Here is a 9,609-nt window from a genome sequence, read left to right as displayed (position 1 = left end):
TGTATGTGGACTCAGCATGTATATGGTGACCATACAAGTGCATCATGGTCTTGAGTGTGTACCAAAATGGTCTATAGTATATGGATATAGGAAGGAACCTACTCGCTGATAATGCTACTATTGCCCGATTTTTGGAATGATCATAAGTGTTGTTGACGTGTCATAGATGGTTTGTCCTGATCATCTTGTTGGGGACAGCGTAGTTGAACGTCTAGTAGAGTGTGTATAGGCCTGACCACGAAGTGTTAACGTCTCGTTATTAATAACACTGTTTCATGATAGAGACTTCACTTCACAGGGATGACAATAGGTAACATGACCTCAATCATGAGTGAGTTGGAACTTCCTGCCATTGAAGGTGGTCTTTGATTTGTATGGGTGCGATGGCCAGGCTGCATTTACCTACCATTTGAGGATTCGTCTGATTTGAGAGTTGGGAACTCAGTCTACATAAGATGGAATTCGACGTTTCTTTCCGAGGCGAGGGTAAGTAGACAGATAGCTCCTTTAAGGACTGGTTTCGGGCTTGAACGATATGGTGCCACAGCACTTTCTCTTGGCCGAGAGGTGTTCACACATAGTTGGACTTATGTTGTATTGTTCATTAGAGGAATAGTGTACTTAAGGAGTGAGATGGTAACTACAGAACAAAGGGCAAAATGGGAAATTTGGGCCCAGCTATACTTTACGAGCATCTGTTGAAAAGTCATCGTGCTCTGATTGGTTAATATCCGATGACACGAAATATATCTGTGGTAAGGAAAGTTTAGTTGTTGCTTAGTTGGAATGCTTGGACAGTTAATGGATGGTGGATTCGTGGCTAAAGGGAGTTTTAGTCAAGCTATTCACGGACTTTTGTGAGCTTCGAGCCACAGGTCCATTAATCCCCTGGTACGCTTGGATATAAGTCGAGAACCAGTGTTTGGTTAATTTTGAAATGTTTCAAATTGACAAGAGAAAGTTTGATTATATGTATGATATAATTGTGACTGGTTAATATATATGATATATTGGAAAATGTATGAGATACATTATTTTGGAGGAAATTGGATTAATTTTATATTTATATTAAGTAAAAGAGAACATAGCTATAGTAGTATGTGATATCAAAACTAATAGGGTAAAAAATTAAAAATGATTATATTATTATTAATTAATTGGTAATTTTGTATGATAATTAGCCAAAAATCATGTTTGAACGTGGTCTAGTGGAGATGAGATCATGTTATTGTAACCGATGAAATAATAATGAAATTGTTTATATTTTGAATCGTCGTCCAAAAAGAAATAGATAGAGCGCGCGTGTAGAAAAGAAAACGATCGCTTAAGAATTTGAGAGCCTATAGATAGTCCTCTCCGCCTAAAACGATTGTCCTCCTCGCACCTAAACGATTGAACACTAGTTCCTACACAATCGCATAGCTTCTCTAAATGATCGTTAGTTTGTGTGTCGAGTTTGCAAATATCATTATACCTTTTCCTAAATGATCGGTTCAGTAAAGCCTATACGATCGTGTAGTATCTCTTAAACGATAAGCATCGTGCTTGCGATAGGCCTCTTCCCTCTCCCACTTGCTTACGCCACATGATCTGGTCATTCCTCCTCCTCCTCCCCTTATACCAAATTCACCAAAGACCACGCTTGGTTTCTCAATTGAGAATACCCAGGGCTCTTTTCTGGTGTGTTCGTGTTCGTTGTGGTTGTTCGTGCTACTGTTGTTGACGCTGCTTTGGGCGTTTGGTAGATCGCGTGGAGGGTCTGCGACATTAGTTCCGAAGTTGAAGATTGTCTTCAACTGAAGTATGGCAACCTCTTCCCTTGTTATTTTTTGTCAGAGCTATGCCGTTATTAAGAATTGTTTGACATAATTGTACGTTTGAATGTATATTGTTGCTATTCAGTCACTATTTGAGATCAGACGATCCGAACGTGTAATGGAATCTTCGATAAGAGATCCTTCAATGGTATCAGAGCCAGTTCTTAATATTATTTGTTCATATGTTTCAACGAAGAATGACATTACATCATGGTGTGTACAGTTTCTACACTGTTGAATGGTAAATTTTTATGGATTGTGCCGGATTAATGGATGTTTTTCAGGTGATTAGCCTCGGTATTGATATTAGATCTTTTACATTGCGATTGTTGTAAAGCCCCTGCCGTTTTTGGGCATTAATAAATCGTTATTGAGTCTGTATTCAATGTTGTTTTTGAGTTTTTCCGTCGTTTCGTCGAAGAAGTTCTGGTAAAGCGTTGCAGTTCTTCAAGGAAGGAGGGGCGATCTAGGGTTGATCGCATCGTGCAGAAGATTAGGTTACGGATCGTTGTTGATCGCATCAATAAAGTCGATGGAGTATGCGATCACTTGAATGCATCGGTTAAACGATGGGTTATGCGACCAAGAGTTTGATCGATCGTTTTACGATCGAGTTACGTGACGCAGAGTATCGGGTCGTGTGGATGAGGAGATGCTCGTGGTATCATTAACGCACGCGCTAGATGATTGGTTTAGGTCAAGCAAAGCTTCATCGCGCTTAGTAATTGACTAATACGAGTGCTTGTAACGCACAATAAATCGTTTATCTATCATCGCGCTACGCGATCGCAGAGTGATCGGGCGTTCACAGCCTCGTCGGTTGTCTACGCGATCGTTTAATTATGCTCCTATTGTCAGTGCGCACTGAATGATATCTACCTGCGGCGTTTGCTACACGATGAAAAAATCCTAGCGGTTCAAGAACCCGGTTCACCTGTGAACCGTTTGCTCATGAAAAATTAATATATAGGTTTTTTTCATTCTAGTTTTTTGTAAAGGTCATCCCAATCCATATAATTCATTTATTTATGGCATGCGATGTATGTTTTATATTGTCATTATGTGATGCACATATAGTAATCCTACCCTTAAAGTAATGCCAATGTCCCATTGCATTCATCTCTATTGTAATTGTTTATATATTAGGAAGCATGATTTAATGTATGTAAGAGCATGCTCAATGCACCATAAAATAATAAGAGTTATAATTTATCATGCCATAAAAAGCAATTGACATGGCATCAATCTTTATATTATAATTGTTATAGTATAAGGGTGAATATAGCATGGTTTGCTTGTTTACGCGTATAAACAAGTATATATAGGAATGACCGGAAATCTTGCCATGGAAGCTATTGACACACAGGGGTTACTTTATAAATATTTATTAAACCAGCCTCGTGTGCCAATAGGTTTAGTTGTATTCTTTTTAAAAGTTAAAGAGAAACTAAAACTAAAAAGGAATAAGAAAGCATGCATGCTGATTGAGGGTTTTATCATATGTTTAAAGTGTTTAAAACTTGGATCACTATAGACCTTAAGCATCACAGTCTCTAATACGATTAGCAACCCGAAGGCTTTAAATCTTTTAATCAGTTTAATAGGCAATTAAATTGGTTTAATTAAAAGTTTAAAGTGTAAGTAAATCTATCTATTAAGAGACCGTTTGTTCTAAGGCGGGTTCTTTTCTAGGCTGAGGTATTAGTGATGGGAACGTAAACCACACCTTACCTGGGAACTTACCTGGAAAGTGAATTACATAGATTAGATGTATTGGCAATGACAAGTTAAGAAACAGGCATTAAAGTGTTTAATGTGAACTACTTGAACTTGTTAATATATCATAGACAAATGTTGTTTATGAGCCAGCATTTAAAAAGACAACTTAGACTAAAATCAGTAGTGCGGATGTTAGGTTTAATTGAACCTAAGTAGACATTCAGTAGGGAGGTACTTGGCATAGACGCAATTCACTTAAACCTTCACATTTCTACTAATAGTCCACACCTTTGAGAATCTACCCTTTGGATCTTGCGGACACTTTGGCTGTGTCCACTTAATGGATGGTCATTTGGGTTAGGTCAATACAAGGTGGATGGAGTGAAAGAGTGTTCATAGTAGAGTGGAGCGAAAAGTCTGCAACAAGCATAGTCCCTCGGGCTCCCTTGTTAGTGAATTAAAGTTACTGCGCATCGCCTCGAGGGCACCTTATAGATAGATTACTACACTTTAAACTTTTTAACCAATTTAATCCTATTAAACTGAACTTACAAGTTAAAGCCATTCGGTTTGCTAATCGTCTTAGAACTGTGATCTTAGTCTATGTGATCCAAGTTTTAAACACTTAAAACTATGAAATTAAACCTAAAGAGCATGCATGTCTTTCTTATTACCTTTTAGTTTTAGTTTCTCTTTAAACTATTAAAAAGAAACAACTAACTATTGCGCACAACGAGGGTTTAATATTTATAACAGTAACCTGTGTGTCAGTGCCTTTCATGCAATTCCGCGTCATTCTATTATATAACTTTATATAAACGCCTAACCAACAAAAAAGCAAAAACATGCCTATCCCATTCACCCCTAATTACTATAACAATTAAATATAAGATGATGCATGTCAATGCTTTTAGCATGCATAAATATAACTCTATATATTTTAACTGGCATGAGCATGCTCTTACATAATTAAATCACTGCTTCTCTAAAATTATAACAATACAATATAAGAGATTGATTGCTGACCATGTCATTACATTAAGGAGGATTTTACTATATGTGCATACATATGAAATTTATAAACATACATCGCATGCAATAAATAATATGATAATGGATTGGGCATGAGCCTTTTACAAAAAACTAGAATGAAAAACCCTATAATATTAAATTTTTCATCGATGCAAAACCGGTTCACAGGTTAACCGGTCTTGAACCGCTAGGATTTTTCATCGTTTGCTAGCAAACCCCGGCAGGTTTAGGAATGATCATTCAGTGCCACAGGACAATTAGGAGCATAATTAAACGATCCGCGTTAGACAACGACCACGAGGCTGTGAGCCCGATCATCTTATGCGATCGCCGTAGCGCGATGATAGATAAAACGATTTATTGTGCGTTACTAAGCGATCGTTTAGTTCAATTTACTAAGCGATGAAGCCTGCTGACTAAACAATCATCTAGCGCGTGCGTTAAATATACACGAGCATCTCATCATCCACACGACCCGATACCTCTGCGATCACCGTAAACCGACTTCAACAGATTACGATCAACTCTTGGTCGCATACCCCATCGTTTAACCGATGCATTCAAACAGTGACGCCATACTCCATCCGGACTTTATGATGCGTATCCCAACACGATCCCGTACCACATCTCTGCACGATGCGATCAACCCTAGCATCGCCTCCTTCCTTTGAAGAACTGGCAACGCTTTCCCAGAACTTCTTCAACGAACGGACGGAAAACTTCAACAAAACCATTGAATTACAGACTCAATACGATATTAATGCCCAAAAAACGCAGAGGCCATTTACAAACAAATCGCAAACTGTAAAAGATCTATATCAAACGAGGCTAATCATCCTGAAAAACATCCAATAATCCGCCACATCCATAAAACAAAATTTAACCATAAAAACAGTGTAGAAATGTAACACCACCATAAGTGTGAGAGAGTGTCATTTCGTCAAGAGAAACCCCTAACAGTAACTAGCAAACATATGAAATCAGAAATATTTAGAACCCTGGCTTCGAATACCAATTGAAGGATCCCTATCGAAGGTTCCGGATTAGGGCACGGTTCGGATCGAGCTCTTTGATCTCCATAGTGACTGAATACAAACATATACATTTCATACGTACAATTATGCAAACAATTCTTAATTAACGTGCCCATGCTCTGAACAAAAAATAACAAGGGAAAGAGTTGCCATACCAGTTTGAAGACCCAATCTCAAAACTTCGGACACTAAATGTCCGCAGAAACCCTTCCACGCGATTCTACCAACGCCCAATTAGCAGCGTCAAACAAACAGTAAGCCCACGAAACACCACAACGAACACGAACACCACCAGAAAAGAGCCCTGGTATTCTCGAAATTGAAGAACCCCAAAGCAGTGGTCTTTGGCTTGAATTGGCTAGAGGAAGGAGGGAATACCGATCATGTAGGCGATAAGCAAGGGGAGCGAAAAGGCGCCTATCGCATAGCACGATGGCTATCGTCTTAAGAGATACTACATATCGTATAGGCTTTACTGAACGATCATTAGGAAAAGGTAATGATTCATTTAGCAAAAACAAAGACACACCACTACGAATCATTTAGAGAAGCTTATGCGAATTGTGTAGGAAATTAGTGTTCAGATCTTTAGTTGCGAGGAGGGACAAATCGTTTAGGCGGAGAGGGGACTATCGTATAGCTCTCGAAATCCTTAAGCGATCGTTTCTTTTCTACCATCGCGCCTCTCTCTATCTTTTTGGACGACGATTCAAAATAAAAACAATTTCATTATTATCTTCATCGGTTACAATAACTGACTCATTCCCACTAAACCCCGTTCAAACATGATTTTTGGTCTTAATTATCATAAAATTAACCAATTAATTAATAAAAATATAATCATATTTATTTTACCCTATAGTTTGATGATTCACATATCTAACTATAGTATGTTCTCTTACTTGATTATAATCATAATTATAATCCAATTCCGTTCCAAAATATGTATCTCTACATTTAGCCAATATATCATATATAATTAACCCAGTCCAAAATTATATCATATAAATCAAACTTTTCTCTTGTCCAGATATTGAACATTTTCAAAGTTAACGCCAAAACACCTGGTTCTCGACTTTATCCCAAGCTACCCAGGGGATTAATGGACCGCGTGGCTCGAGCTCCAGAAAAGTCCTGAATAGCTGGACGAAACTCTTAGCCACGAGATCCACATTCCCATTAACTGTCAAGCAATTCCACTGAAAAGACCAAACAACTAAACTTTTCTTACACAGATATATTTCCGGTTCCATCGGATTATAACCAATCATAGCACCGATGGACTTTTCCAGTATGCTCGTAAAGGTATAGCTGGCCAAATTTCCATTTTGCCCCTGTAGTTACATCTCACTCCTTAAAGTACCACTAATTCCTTATTATGAAACAATTACAACCATAGGTCCAACTATGTGGTGAAACACCTCTCGGGCCAAGAGGAAATTGTGTGGCACCATGAGCGTTTCAAGCCCCGAAACCAAGGTTTTTTTATTTCCCTTTCTTTAAAAAAGGGAAGCTTTTAATTTCTGTCTACTTACCCCTGCCTCGGAAAGAAGTGAATTCCCTCTTATGTAGCTGAGTTCCCAAACTCTCAAATCAGTCACGAATCCTCAAAATGGGCAGGGTTAAATTGGCGCCTGGCCACTCGGACCCATACAAAATCCAAAGGACCACCTTCCAATGGCAGGAGTTCCCAACTCTCACTCATTGATTGATCATGTTACCTATTTGTCATCTAGTGAAGTGAAGTCCTCATCAGTACAGTGTATTATATAACGAGACTGTTAACACTTCGTGGTCAGGTCTTATTACACAACTCATTGACGCCATTCACTCGCATGTCCAACAAGATGATCAGGAAGCTCAACCATACTATGACACTCGTCACAACACTTATGATCATTTTCCAAAATCGGGCCAACATCCGTGCCAAAAGCATTATCAGGATAGGGTTTCCTTCCTATATCCATATACTAATAAGGACCTTTTGGTATCCACTCCCCTAAGGAACATGATGACTTGTATGTTCACCGATATACATTGCTTGAGTCACATACAGATAATCCGTGATTTATGTTTATTGTTTGTGTAAAGTAAATAAAAACAAGCAACTGAGGGCAAAAATACAAGATGTGAAGCAAATACATATATTAAACAACACGAGCGTTCATACAAACTGTTTAACAAACTACCAGAATACGAGAACTTTAGTGGCATTTCAAACAACAACAACAAGCGGGCCGCATCCATAGCATTTACCAGGATTAAGGTTTCCCTGCCTATAATCAAATATACTACAGACTAAATTTTGGTTATCATTCAAGCGATATGCATTCCACTTGATGTCACCAAATACATGCTTAAGTTACATATAGATAATCAGGATATATAATTTATTGTTTTGTGGTAAAATGAAAAACATCTAAATGTGAAAATCAAGTAGTGAAGTAAATCATCATTTATATTATAACATTCAACAACGTTGTTCGTACAAAGTTGTTTTACAAACTACTATACATGAGGACTTTCAGGGCAAAAAACCCCGATAGATCTGTGAAGGTTGTTCGCATTGCTGATTTTGGTTAAGATGGACACATAATTATATCTGTAGTAAGGGAGAATTCAACGTCGATCTTTAGTGGGATGGGTAGTGCTGCAATTAACATAGGTGGGATCCCATGACTAAAGAGTTGTAGTTTCAGTTATTCACGTACGTTGGAGGTTTTTCGAAGCTACGGCTTCATAAGGTTCCCCTTAGTAGCTCACTGGATTCAGTTGTGGATCATTTCTGTTTTTGATTGAAATGTTCAAATTTTATAAAGACAGGTGACACTCGATCTATTATATGATGATGACTCGATTCCTCCATGGCCTTCCAAATTAGGATTAGGTATTACATTTTACCACCCCCTTAAATAATAATTTTTCGGTCCTATGACTGAACAAATTCTTTATTAACCGACAATATGAAGATATTAATGAAAAATAGATTTTACATTTAAGTTCATGGAAGAGAAAATAATGGATATGTGGTACTCTCAACATTTTTATGTTGAATTCATGATGAGAATGCGAGTGTATTTTAAACACTATTATATTAGGTTTATAAATATATTATGATAACGTTGGTTTCTTATATCGAGTTCTATTATTTTCTACTTAAATTCCCTCTAAAGAAATTTATTTTTCGTAATTAAATATTTCCACTTATTTTTTGGCAGCCGTAGTCAATCTTTTTCTTTTTAAATTATACTCTCAATCTGATTCCCGTGCGTGGTTGTTGTGTTGTATTCTCGTGGATTTATTTATCTATGTTCCCAATCGTACTTTATCCGTGTGCCCGATATAAAAGGGTGAATAATTGCAGTCTTTCTCTCATTTTAGAATCACGTTTTTTCCCAATAAAACTTTTTTATCTTCTGATGAACTCTCTTCCTCTGTGCCACCAACTAGGTGAGTTTTCTCACTCCGTGATGTGTTGCTTTCATCTGATTTCACTATGTTGTATATATGTATCTTTTTACTAGTGGTATTCTTACGGACTTCCAACAGAATTTGTCATCACTGGAGACAGCTGTAGCTCGTTTAAACTGTGACCACCGCATTCATCAGTTACAATTTGATAACTGTACTAGATTGGGTGTAAGTCTGTTCCGTGATTGGGGTTTTGCTCCAGGAGCTACCTAAATAAATACCTTATTGTGTAGTGTTCTTGCCTGTAAGTGCACTCGCAGTATCTAACCATGAGTCGTGAGTTAACCAATCGAAGTGTTGTTTCTAGATAGTTTTTCTGTAGACAACTTGCCTCAGTCGTACTCCCTTTTATCAAATTTTCTTGTTCGGAGTCCTTCTCTTCGTTAAGCACCTTGCAATTCTCCTCCACTGTCTTCTATATTTGTTCTTCGAAGTCAATACTTCCTGTTTTCCATCACGTATCTTGGTGAGTACGGTAAATTTTTATATGGTCTTTCCCGTGCTTCCTCCTTATATATCTCCCGGATTCCTCAGTT

This window comes from Benincasa hispida, chromosome 4, assembly GCF_009727055.1.
Source record: "Benincasa hispida cultivar B227 chromosome 4, ASM972705v1, whole genome shotgun sequence".
In the NCBI taxonomy this organism is placed as follows: domain Eukaryota; kingdom Viridiplantae; phylum Streptophyta; class Magnoliopsida; order Cucurbitales; family Cucurbitaceae; genus Benincasa; species Benincasa hispida.
Note: the sequence above shows the minus strand (reverse complement) of the source record.